A 13,112-nucleotide genomic window follows, 5' to 3' on the forward strand; every position below is an offset into this window, starting at 1 on the left:
ATGGTTGTTGACACAACAAAGTCTCCAATATTTCAGCCAAAGATCATTAGCCATGATGATCCGATCTACTTCTCCCAACATATTGATTCTGTGGTCAACGAGAACATTATAGTCCAGGGGTCTCAAACTCGACTGGGTATATGGACCGCACATAGAAAAAATTTGAATTTGACAGGCCACATTCTTTGCAGAACAAGATAACATTTTTTTAATATATATATATATATATATATATATACCTTTTTGATAATTTTTTAATTACATTAATCATATGGGTTATGGTACATTTTTATAGATCGGGTCTTTGTACATAATCCAGCATTTTTAGTGGCAAAATATGTTTTGATTATTTTTTGATACTTTATTCTGAATTTGTTTTTACATTTTTACATTTATTTCTCCTTTTTGTCAAATAATTGGCCCCATACAGTAAAATTGTCTTACAATAAGCACTATGTAATAATTCTGGCCAACATCTTGTAGTAATGTTCCGATCCTGGTCCATATTGTGTGATAATGTCACCCATCCTTGTCTCCATCTCATAGTAATGTCCTCATCCTGGTCCCTATTGTGTAGTAATGACCTCATGCTGTCCTCATCTTGTAGTAATGTCCACATCCTGGTCCTTATCTTCTGGTAATGCCTCCATATTGTAGTAATGTCCCCCATCCTGGTTCCCATCTTGTAGTAATGTCCTCATCCTGGTCCTCATCTTGTGGTAATGTCCCCATCCTCATCCTCGTCTTTTAGTAATGTTTCCATCTTGTAATAATGTCTCCATACTGGTCCCTATCTTATAGAAATGTTCCCCATCCCGGTCCTCATTCTGTAGTAATGTCTTCGTCATCACTTTCATCTTGTGGTTAAGTAACCATCTTGTTATAATGTCTCCATACTGGTCCCTATCTTGTAGTAATGTTCCTCATCCTCATCTTGTGGTAATGTCCCCATCTTGTAATAATGTCTCCATCCTGGACCCTATCTTGTAGTAATGTCCCTATCCTGGTTCTTATCTTGTAGTAATGCCTCCATCCATGTCGCCATTTTGGCCATCTTGTAGCATTGTCCCCATTTTGTAGTAATATCCCCCATTGTGCTGCTCATCATATACTGATTAAAAAAAAGAAAACCTTCTCCCTAACATCACTCCCTCAGCAACCAGCGTCCTCTTCTCTTCCACAGCCGGTAGTGACGTCATATGCTGCCCACAACAAGCATGCTCACGTCAGCTGTCGGCCTCTGATAGCCATGGCTGGTTTTGGTATTGCTGGTCTAGGAAAGCATCTTTAACTGAAAAGAAGCTGTTTCAAGATCGGCAATAACTCCGGAATCCTAATAACAAATAGGTGAGATATTTCCCTTTTATATTTCAAGTGGATTCCACCACTGATGGGTTTGGGGACAAAAGAGTGGGTTCGAAGAGTTTAACCACAACTCCATGCAATGAAAGAACATAACAGAACCCCCCCCCCCAATGTCACTTTTATATAAGTACACTGGTCAAAAAACAATGAAAGGACCAAATAGTTCCCATATTGGATTTTCATGAAAAAAAAGGTTCAAGTCGAATGTTTTTACTGATATGAATTGTGAAATTTCTCATAGAATCGTAGACTGTTAGAGTTGGAAGGGACCTCCAGGGTCATCATGTCCAACCCCCTGCTCAATGCAGGATTCACTGAACCATCTCAGACAGATGTCTGTCCAGCCTCTGTGTGAAGACTTTCATTGAAGGAGAACTTACCACCTCTCGTGGCCGCCTGTTCCACTCATTGATCACCGTCCCTGTCAAAAGTTGTTTCCAATATCTAATCTGTATCTTCTCTCATTCAGTTTCATTCCATTGCTTCTCGTGTTTCTATGCCCAAATGAGAATAATGATGATCCCTCTACACTGTGACAGCCCTTCTGATATTGGTAGACAGCTATTAATTTTTCTCTCAGTCTTCTCTTTTGCAAACTAAATATTCCCAAATCCTCTATTCCTCGTAGGACATTGTTTGCAGGCCGGTCACCATCCTGGTAGCTCTTCTCTAAACTTTCTCCAGTTTTTCCATGTCATTTTTAAAATATGGTGCCCAGAACTGGACACAGTATTCCAGATGAGGTCTGACCAAGAAGGAGGAGAGGAGGGTAATTACTTTACATCATCTAGATTCTGTGCTTCTTTTAATACAGTACATCCCAGAATTGTGTTTCCCTTTTTTGCTGCTGCATCACACTGTTGACTCATGAAGAAAAGTCTGTGATCTATTAGTATACCCAAGTATTTTTCATACGTGCTGTTGCTTAGCCCTATTCCTCCCATTCTGCATATACATTTTTCATTTTTCTTGTCCAGATGTAGGACTTTGCATTTCTCCCTGTTAAAATTATTCTGTTACTTGCTGCTCACAGTTCCAGTTTGTTTAGATCTTTTTGATCCTCTCTCTTCTCTAGTATTAGCTATCCCTCCTAGCTTTGTGTCATCAACAAATGTAATCAGCGTACCCTCATTTCCTTCATCTAAATCATTGATAAAGCTGTTGAACAACACAGGGCACAGAAGAGAGGCTTGTGGTACCCCACTTGAGACATGCTTACAACTGGATGTGCAGCCATTTATGACCACTCTTTGAGTACGATCACTGAGCCAGTTATGAATCCACCTAACAGTTGTCTTGTCCATTCAATAGCTGGTCATTCTTTCAAAAAGGATAGTGTAAGCAGATGCGTGAATGCAGTAACTCAGGAATTGCAGAACAAGGCTGTATAACAATATTATTTAATTTTTTAACAAGAGAGATGGCAATGGTCTCCTCGCATGGAGTTAATAAACAATGAGCTATGAACAATAAACAAGGGGGTTAAAGGGTTAATTCAGCAGTCTGATTTTTAAATGGCACTTATCGTAGTTGTGACACCCCAGGTTCCTGGTTGTCACGGTGGCATTGCTTTCTTCACGGGGAGAGTGATGTCACGCTTGGAAGCGAGGGAGGATCTTCTTTATCAGGTAAACACAAGCTTACAACATGTTCACACTCCAGGTCAGAAGGGGGAGCTCTGATCCAGCTTGTGTGTGGCTTCCCTATATATATTCTGGTCTGGAGGGGAAGTGAGTCAGTGAGTGCCAGACAGCAGACTGGAGCAGTCTGAGGCAGAAAGGAAGCAGAGGGGCTGTGCAGCCACGAGGGTTCTACAGCTCCTAAAGAAAGAGAAAGACAAACGGATTGTAGTGAGCGTGTAGGAGAACTCACGCAGAAGCGCAGGTAAGTGAGAACTGGGGAGAATATCTGCGACAGGGCTACCTCCTTGCACAGCGCAGACACCGGTAGCCGGAAGACTGAGGTTGTGAGGGACTCCAAGACTCACAGTAGAAACCGGCAGGACAGCTGGACTACACGTCACCTGTCTGCCATTGAAAACTGAGGATACAGTAGCACATAGAGCCCGGGTCGTGATAGAGACCCTGTAAAAAGGCTCGAGCTACCTGTTGTACGTTTAGTGTCCTACCTGCAAGGAGGACAGAGAGAACATGTGAGGACCTTGTGAGAGGCCTAAGGCAGCAAAGGACTACATCACAGTGCTAGAGGGAAGACTTCTAACTCCACCTGGTAAAGGGGACTCCCAACTCACTTCCAAGCCGGCCTGCACCTGTGATCTGGTGCCCTGGACTGTGGCTGCCTGAATTCTTCAGTAAACTAAGAAAAGAGACTGCACACCTGTGTCCTCCGTTTCTTTCCACATTACCCACCATCTCTATCTACACACCGGGAGCCCTGCGGACCCAGCTTCACCTGTGGGAAGCCATACCATCCCTGCTGCCATAACACCACCCCAAAGGACCCCTTTATGCAGCGTCGGTCACCTCTGACCGAATACCACAGATGGCGTCACAAACGTTTATTATTTTCACAACCCCTTTAAAGACTATCCCTTTTACTTGGGCGCCCAGGGCCATGGACCGGGTCGCAGCCATCGTGACCACCCCTTTAATAGTGACCGGACCCGGTACTGAGTACCCCTAGGCCCTGTCGGGGGGGCCCATAGTCTTCCCTAGTCCTTATCCACACACAGTCTGATGGGAGTTGGAGTACAGGCAACGGGCGGTGTGGTGTCCTCTGAAGAATTCCAACAAAGCACGGTCCAGCTTCTGGCTGCAACAGGTGTGCTGCTGCGTGTCTGTCAGCAATAGGGAACGCACCTCAGGGTCCTGCACGTGGCACCAGCTCCCCTGCACATACACTGTACTCTGCTTAGCCGGGTGTGCAGCACTCTGCGCACTCACTGGCTTAATGGCACGTACGTGAAAGCTCTACCACAGCTCAACTCCGCGCTGTCTCTCACATTGCGGAGTGCGCCTCACACTTGCCTCTGCTCTCGCTGCCAGCGGGAAACTGAGACTTCTTTCCCACTCTTCCTGTACACTGCCCAGCTTAGCCACACACCCTCTCCCCAGGTCATGGGACCTGTGCGGTCCCCCATTCTTTCCCCCCGGCAACACTGAACACAGCCTTCACAGTTCCGGACCTGGCATGATGCAGGAACCCGCAGCCCGGTCTTCCTCCTTACAATAGTATAAGATACTTTGTGAAATGCTTTGCTGAATTCAAGATATATCTACTGCATGTCACTGATTCACCCAGTCAGTGATTCCATCATAGAAGGAAATTAAGTTAGTCTGACATGACTTGTTAGTTTCAAACCCATGCTGCCTCTGGTTAATCACTTCATTCTCATCTAGGTACTTGCATACATGTTTTTTAGTAATTTGTTCAAACTTTCCTGGTATGGAAGTAAGGCTCACTAGCCTATAGTTCCCCGAGTCCACTTTCTTCCCCTTTTTGAAGAAGGGAACAACGTTCGCTCATCTCCAGTCTTCTGGGACTTCTCCTGTACAACAAGAATTTTCAAAGATTATGGAGAGTGGTTCAATAATTTCCTCTGCTATCTCCTTCAGTACTCTAAGATGTTATTCATCTGGACCTGGAGACTTGAAATCATTTGTGTTAGTTAAGTATTCCCACACTATCTCTCTGTTTATAGATAGCGTGGATTCTCCTATTCCTTCAGTAGTAAAGTGAAGAACCTTTCATGTTACATTTACTTTCTGAGAGAAAATAGATGCAAAATAGGAATTTAAAAGTTCGGCCTTCTCAGCATCATTTTTTACCACTTTACCATTTTCATTCTGTGAAATTCCTATAGCATGTTTGACTTTTCTTTTACTTTTGACATACCCCCAAAATCCATTCTTATTGCTTCTGACATCTCTTGAAAGCCTTAATTCATTATCAGCTTTCCACATTCCGACTGATTGTACTCGGCTTTGTTCATTTCACTTGAATTGAGAGAGGCCGCGCACGTCTAATCAGCACGTGACTGCATGTATGCAAATCGCATACTCATGGCAACATGATCAAGGGCGTAACTAAAGGCATCGCATAGGGGGACCCAAAAGTCCCTTTGGCCTATATAAAAAGACCAATGATATTAAAGGCGTGCAATAATTGGGAACCCCATTAAAGATTTTGCTTTGGGGTCCATGTTGTTCAAATTATGTCACTGCACGTGATCACCAACTCCTAGCGCCGACACCGGAGAATCCTCACTGCACGCGAGCACTTAGAGAATTCAGAAGTCGGCAGTCACATAGTCACTGCAGACTTTATATTCAAGATCGGAAAACTACTGTACCAAAAACACTGTACTAAGTCTGATATTAGCACTATATAGGTGTATATTGTGCAGGTTCTCACCAGTGATGTTCACGCTGATTGTTGTCCACCACAGCCCCCAATATACAGTATCAGAGGCCCCACAGACCCTCACACAGTATGATGTCCACCACAGGCCCCTTTATAAAGTCTGATTTCCACCAAAGCCCTCCTTACAGTATGAGGATCCCACAGCCTTCATACAGTATGATGTCCGTCATAACCATCCCATACAGTATGATGGTCACCACAGCCCCAACATAGTATAATGTACCCAATTGACCTCCAGACAGTATAATGTCCACCACAGTCACCCCACACAGTGTGATGTCCACCACAACCACCCTACACAGTAAGCTGGTCCCTCACAGGCAACCCAAACAGTATGATAGATCCCCCATACACAATGAAGGACCCCATAGCCCCAATACTGTATGACAGTCCTCCCACAGCCCGCTATATAGTACAATTGTCCACCTCACAGCCTCCATATAGTATGATGGTCCCTCGAACAGCCCCCTATATAGCATGATGGTCCCCCAATACCCAGATATACTATGATGGTACACCTCACTATATATTATGATGGTACCCCCAACTATCCCCCATATATTATGATGTTTCACTTCATTGCCCCTATATATTATGACGATCCACATCACAGCCATATAGTATGATGGTCCACCTCACATTCCTCAATATAGTATGATAGTCCATCCAACAGCCCCCTATATAGTATGATGGTCCCCACCAAAACTATCCCCAATATAGTATGATGGTGCAACCCACAGCTCCTTATATGTTAGGATGGTACACCTCACGACTCCTATTTATTATGAAGGTACCCTTAACAGCCCCCCATATGGTATGATAGTATGGTGGTGGTAAACCCCACAGCTCCTTATACACTATGATGGTCCAACTCACAGAGCCCTATAAAATGTGATGGTCCCCCAAAAATAAAAAAATTCCTTTACAGACCTAATCCAGACACCTCATCCTCCGCAGCGTCTGACTACTCTTTCATCCATTCTAACAGTGGATGCTGGCAGCATGATGCAGTGATGTCATTACACCGCCGACATTATCTGTTGGTGCTGGCCTCTGGCGGGTTACAGCCAGAAGGGACACCTGCGGCCTGCTGAGGAATGTGACGGAGCCAGCGACTTTGTGCTCCATCACAACTGTTAACAGTATTGGCGTCTTGATGATGCAATGTAGCAGACAAGGCAGCCCACGACCAGATAGGCCCTTCTGGCATTTGCCAGAATTGCCAGATGGACAGTCCGGCCCTGGCAGTAGGCCTCAGAAACCATCAGGCCTCCACTTCCTTGGACTTATTATTATTATTATTTATTTATATAGCACCATTAATTCCATGGTGCTGTACATGAGAAGGGGTTACATACAAGTTACAGATATCACTTACAGTAAACAAACTAACAATTACAGACTGATACAGAGGGGCGAGGACACTGCCCTTGCGGGCTTACATTCTACAGGATTATGGGGAAAGAGACAATAGGTTGAGGGTTGCAGGAGCTCCGGCGTTGGTGAGGCGGTAGCTTCGGTAGTGGTGAGGAGGCAGCAGGGTCAGTGCAGGCTGTAGGCTTTCCTGAAGAGGTGGGTTTTCAGGTTCCGTCTGAAGGATCCGAATGTGGTTGATAGTCGGACGTGTTGGGGTAGAGAATTCCAGAGGATGGGGGATATTCAGGAGAAGTCTTGGAGGCGGTTGGGTGAGGAGCGAATAAGTGTGGAGGAGAGAAGGAGGTCTTGGGAGGACCGGAGATTACATGAGGGAAGATATCGGGAGATTAGTTCAGAGATATATGGAGGAGACAGGTTATGGATGGCTTTGTAGGTCAGTATTAGTAATTTGAACTGGACACGCTGAGGGAATGGGAGCCAGTGAAGAGATTTGCAGAGGGGGGAAGCGGAGGAGTAGTGAGGAGAGAGATGAATTAGTCGGGCAGCAGTTAAGGATGGACTGGAGAGGTGCAAGGGTGTTAGCAGGGAGGCCGCAGAAAAGGATGTTGCAGTAGTCAAGGCGGGAGATGATGAGGGCATGCACAAGCATTTTAGTAAATTGACGGTTGAGGAAAGGACGGATTCTGGAGATATTTTTGAGCTGGAGGCGACAGGAGGACTTAACTACCCGTGTTACTATCCTTAAATTTTTCTGACAATGGTAATCTGCAAAACTAATATTTGTACCATCTGAGTGTGGCTCAGCATGAAAGCAGGTAGAAGCGTTGCATATGGTATCAGGGCTCCTGGCAAAGGAGGCCTACACAGATCCCTCACCCACCTCGTCTTACTGTGAAGTTCAATTGACAGCTGTAAATGCTGTCCTAGAACCCGATACCTCATGCCTGGCTGATTGCTGCAGTGCCATGCTACAATTAGTACTGTGGGTGAATTGAGGCCACTTTTCTGGTGTCTGTCCCTCATTTGATGTGTTTTGGCAGCATTTGGGGCCATTCTAAGGTGTTATGCATGTGTTTGTTTTTGCCTACCATTGACGTAAATGGCATTCGGCTATGTTTTGCGAATATTCGACAAATAATCGGCAAATATTGCAAATTCAGCAAACGTAATTTGAATCGAACATTGAAATATTCGCTCATCCTAAGTGAGGACCAGTCAGTGGCATGAATGTCTTCATCATCTTTGAACACTGTGGCCACATAAGGCCGGCCATTGTCCTGCACCAGTAATAATGGCTCTGATGATTTCATCCCAGTATGTAACAACAGTCTGAGTACTGTTGGCTATCATGTGGGGGTTTGTGAGCTCTTCCAAGGATTTGCCTCTCCAGATCAGCTCTGACCCACCACCAAACCTATCATAATGTTCACCATGGTGTCTCCACACAGGTCCCACTGAAGGACATCGAATCTCTTCATTTTTTCAGCAGTTTATTTAAACTTCTCACATTCTAAAGAAACGTTGTAGCAAAACTGCCACCAAGATACCATCGCATTTCACAATCTCTATTAGTTCCCCTTCTCTTCATATATATCTGCATTTTATTTTTATTCATTTAACCCTGAATATTTTGGAAAGATCTGCGTCTTCACCTTGACTGCACAGAATGGATATTTGCCCTGGTTGGATTATTTGCCTTGTCTTGTCCATTACAAGTAAGTACCTGATCGGCAGTGTATTGCTAGTTTATTTGGTTTTTTTTCCTGTTGATTTTATATCACATACCATTTATTAAAATTTTGGCAAATGTGATTGTCAGGCTGTGTGCACACGGTGCGTTTTTGGTACATTTTCACAGTGTTTTGTGCTGTGTTGTGCACATGATCAGTAATTTTCCTTTGAGTATTTGCATGGCATTTTTTTCTGCAGCATGTCAATTCTGTGTGCTAAGTTTTTGCGTTTTTCACACACTGACTTTGAGTCAGTGAAATCTGCAGCAAAAGCACAAGTTTAAAAATGTTTGCGGATCTCCCAATTTTTACAGACTTCCTATGGTATTTCCCAAGCTGTCATCCGTGGGAAACACCGGCACAGCGGTTCTGATCGGCAATTCTGATCAGCGGTAACGTTACCACCAGTAACTGTACTGCTGTCAGATGTCAGGGTGACCCCGCGGCTGTGACCCACGGTAAAGAGCTTACCGCAGGTCAACAGGCATCTGCTGAGGAGAGGCTACAACTCCCATCAAGCTACATCTCCTATCACTGATAACAGTGATAGCAGGCGCTGATGATGGGAGTAGTAGTCTCTTATCAGCCGACGCCTATGTGAATACAGGTGCATGACTCATTAAGTAGCGTGCGTCCATTAATAAATCAGCAGCGTATATTAATATATAGTCTTGAACTTTAATTTCCCCCCACAGCTTCTGGAGCACCATCTGAAAATGTGACTGGTTCAGTGAATGACACATTAAACTTACCGTGCCGATACACCGTTCAAGACAGCAAAGTATACGACGTGTGCTGGGGACGAGAACACTGTCCGTTGTCCCATTGTAAAAATTAGATCATCTAGACTGATGGACAAAAAGTGACCTGGAGGAAATCTGACCGATATCAGCTGCTGGGGAACATTAATCAGGGGGACGTGTCCCTGACCATCATCGGGGTCACTAAAGAAGATGAAGGAACCTACTGCTGCCGCTTGGAGATCTCTGGAATACTCAATGATGTGAAGACAGAGGTAGAAATTACAGTACAAGAAGGTGAGAGAGTTCACATCTTCATACATCTAGTAACCCACGTAGGTGCATACAGAGATAGAGAAACATTTTGAGTAGGTCATACGGTGGAGATCTCGTAAGAGAAGAAATAAGTCCATAGTATTGGGTTCACGTAAAAACATAACTCTTCCAGATGGGAATAGAAGATGTCTACTTTCTGATGACAAAGTGTCGTAATGTCATCCACAAGAACCACCAGTGCCACATGACTTGAAACAAGTTTGGGTCATGAACCAGTCTCCAAAAACATCTTACATAAGAAATCTGACGAGCTATTGGATGACAAATGGTCCATATACTGTTCTTGCCAAGGGCCCTCTTCTGTCTTCGTCCTCCAGTGGTCTACTGTTAGGCCAAAATGTCACTTGTGTAAACCATTACAGTACATCTACTGAGTGCTAGGTGATTTTGTTATTAGTAATATTTTAGAGACTAGAGAAATATTTGGGAGCATGTTAAAATTTGCAAAATCATAGGGTTAACATGTTACTCTTTGGCCACAGTGCAAAATTTGTAACCTACCATGTGCCATTTGTAACACTTACATTTTCTTAGGTCATGGTGGACTTCTTTCAGTAACTATTGGGACTACAGATCATCATCCCATGACTACAGAGGAGGACATGTTCAGCATGCGTAAGTCATTTATCATCTTTGGTGTTCTGTGACTCTCTATGTCATGTTTCGTCCTCTCCAGCCCTGTTTTAAGCTTAGGTCCATATTTTCAGCTTTGTCTAGAGTTAGCTGGTCCTTTAAGTACCAGTAAGTCAACAGGAAAATAGCTCTGGACAAATCAACAGTGAAGTCACTGGACAAGGTCTTCAAATGAAGGAACATTTCACTGATGATGAAGACACGACTTGTACATAGTTTAGTCTTTTCTGTGGTAACACACGAATGTGAAACCTGGAAGATAAAGAAACAAGACAAAGGAAGAATTGACGCCTTTGAAATGTGGTGCTGGAGAAGGATTTTATCAATACCATGGATGGCAAGAAGAACAAACAAATCTTTTTTGGAAGAAATCAAGCCAGACATGTCACTTGAAGCAAAGATCACCAAGCTATGACTTTCCTACTGTGGACACCTCATACGAAGAGAGCAATCACTGGAGAAGGACATCATGGTGGGAAGAATAGAAGAAACAAGGCGAAGAGGAAGACCAGCAACTTGATGGCTTGATACTATCAACATAATGGCAGAGAAGACCCTGGTGGACCTTTTTAGGTCAGCACAAAATCCAACCTCCTAAAAATCGTTCATCCATCAAGACATCATGGCTAAATATCAAGCCGTGGGCAGTTAAAAACAAAAAGGCTATGGGGACTTCCGCTTGCCCTATATATATTGGGTAAATTTTGCATTGTGATGTTATTACTTTGTATCCTCTTCCAGTTGAAGAATGTCCCGATGATGAAGATTAAGACTCCAATGTAGAAGAATCTTCCACAGCAAAAAGATGATAAACCAGGTATCACATTTGTTACAGTAGATTTGTCAGGTTGAATATGGCATGCTATCTCCATGCAGCATGTCACAGAGCAGGAGGAACTGAGCAGATTTATATATAGTTTTTGGGGGAAAGAATTAGTAGAACTTACAATATCAGAGATTTAAGTCTCTGCTCAGTGTGGACTCATGAGTCTAGTGGGCGGTCCTACATATGAGCATGTGACTGAGTGACTCCGCCTCTTGGACATAGCAAGTGTGGACTCATGAGTCTAGTGGGTGGTCCTACGAATGAGCATGTGACTTAGTGACTCCGCCTCCTGAAATGAGCAGGAATTTAAAGTACTTTAATCAGTAGAACACATAAGTAACAATTCTGTAATTCTACATGTTGTCATTGCAATCACTCATGTCTCGTATATGACCTTTAAGGATTTGGAGGATTTTTAATACCCTGTCCATTTGTAACAACAATTTTTCAGATTCAAAATGATTGCATGATCCTCTGTTAATCCAAAAGTACTAAAGACTGTTTATACTATATGTTTACAAATTAAAAGTCCTTATAAATGATTTCAATAACTTACTGCATCTCCTTTATAGGCAGCATAAAATGAACAGAATTAATGCAAGACACGAAAATCCGAAAATACAATAAAAGTCGTGATGAAATCTCTTGTGTGATGTATTTTTTTTTAATAGCGGTAATTTTTATCACATTTTATAAAATTTTACAATCAGAAATGAGACAAAACAATTACAATTTGTCTTACAAATTAGAGGATCAGAAAGAATGGAGTACAAACAGAATGAACTCTAAGGGTATGTTTCCGCGTTTAGGAAACGCTGCTTGTTTGACGCTGCGCAGCGCTTCAGCGTCAAACAAGCAGCGTCCAGATGTTCCTGCATAGTGGAGGGGATTTTATGAAATCCCGTCTCCACTATGCGTGGAAACCCGCACGCGGCGGCCCTGCGACTACGGACATGCTGCGCGTCTTTTCAGATCGCAGTATGTCCGTACACCTTGCGGGGACGCAGCGTATCACAGGGCCCTATGGGAGCGAGCGATCATCCCGGATGTGAAGAGTTAACACATCCGGCATGATCGCGTCCCAGAAAGGGGGCGGGGCATAGCACCGAGCGGCTTCGCCGCTCCGGCGATACCGTCGGCCACCCGCAACGTGGAAACATACCCTTAAGGTACCTTCACATTAAGCGACGCTGCAGCGATAGCGACAACGATGCCGATCGCTGCAGCGTCGCTGTTTGGTCGCTGGAGAGCTGTCACACAGACCGCTCTCCAGTGACCAACGATGCCGAGGTCCCCGGGTAACCAGGGTAAACATCGGGTTGCTAAGCGCAGGGCCGCGCTTAGTAACCCGATGTTTACCCTGGTTACCAGCGTAAAAGTGAAAAAAACAAACAGTACATACTCACCTGCGCGTCCCCCGGCGTCTGCTTCCTGCACTGACTGAGCGCCGGCCCTAACAGCACAGCGGTGACGTCACCGCTGTGCTTTCACTTTCACTTTAGGGCCGGCGCTCAGTCAGAGCAGGAAGCAGACGCCGGGGGACGCGCAGGTGAGTATGTACTGTTTGTTTTTTTCACTTTTACGCTGGTAACCAGGGTAAACATTGGGTTACTAAGCGCGGCCCTGCGCTTAGTAACGCGATATTTACCCTGGTTACCAGCGTAAAACATCGCTGGTATCGTTGCTTTTGGTGTCAAACCTGACGATAAACGCCGGTCTGAC

The 13,112-nt window shown here is 44.3% G+C and overlaps 1 pseudogene across 1 annotated transcript; it reads left to right on the plus strand.

Annotated features, from left to right (window-relative positions):
- Window positions 1-11,378, plus strand: LOC143775149 (hepatitis A virus cellular receptor 2 homolog; annotated as a pseudogene). Its single transcript, XR_013215589.1, has 5 exons — window positions 1-136; window positions 9,551-9,636; window positions 9,694-9,892; window positions 10,466-10,546; window positions 11,306-11,378. The product of XR_013215589.1 is annotated as a hepatitis A virus cellular receptor 2 homolog (transcript).
- The last annotated feature ends 1,734 nt before the right edge of the window (window positions 11,379-13,112 follow it).

Source organism: Ranitomeya variabilis, chromosome 5 (genome assembly GCF_051348905.1).
Source record: "Ranitomeya variabilis isolate aRanVar5 chromosome 5, aRanVar5.hap1, whole genome shotgun sequence".
Lineage (NCBI taxonomy): Eukaryota > Metazoa > Chordata > Amphibia > Anura > Dendrobatidae > Ranitomeya > Ranitomeya variabilis.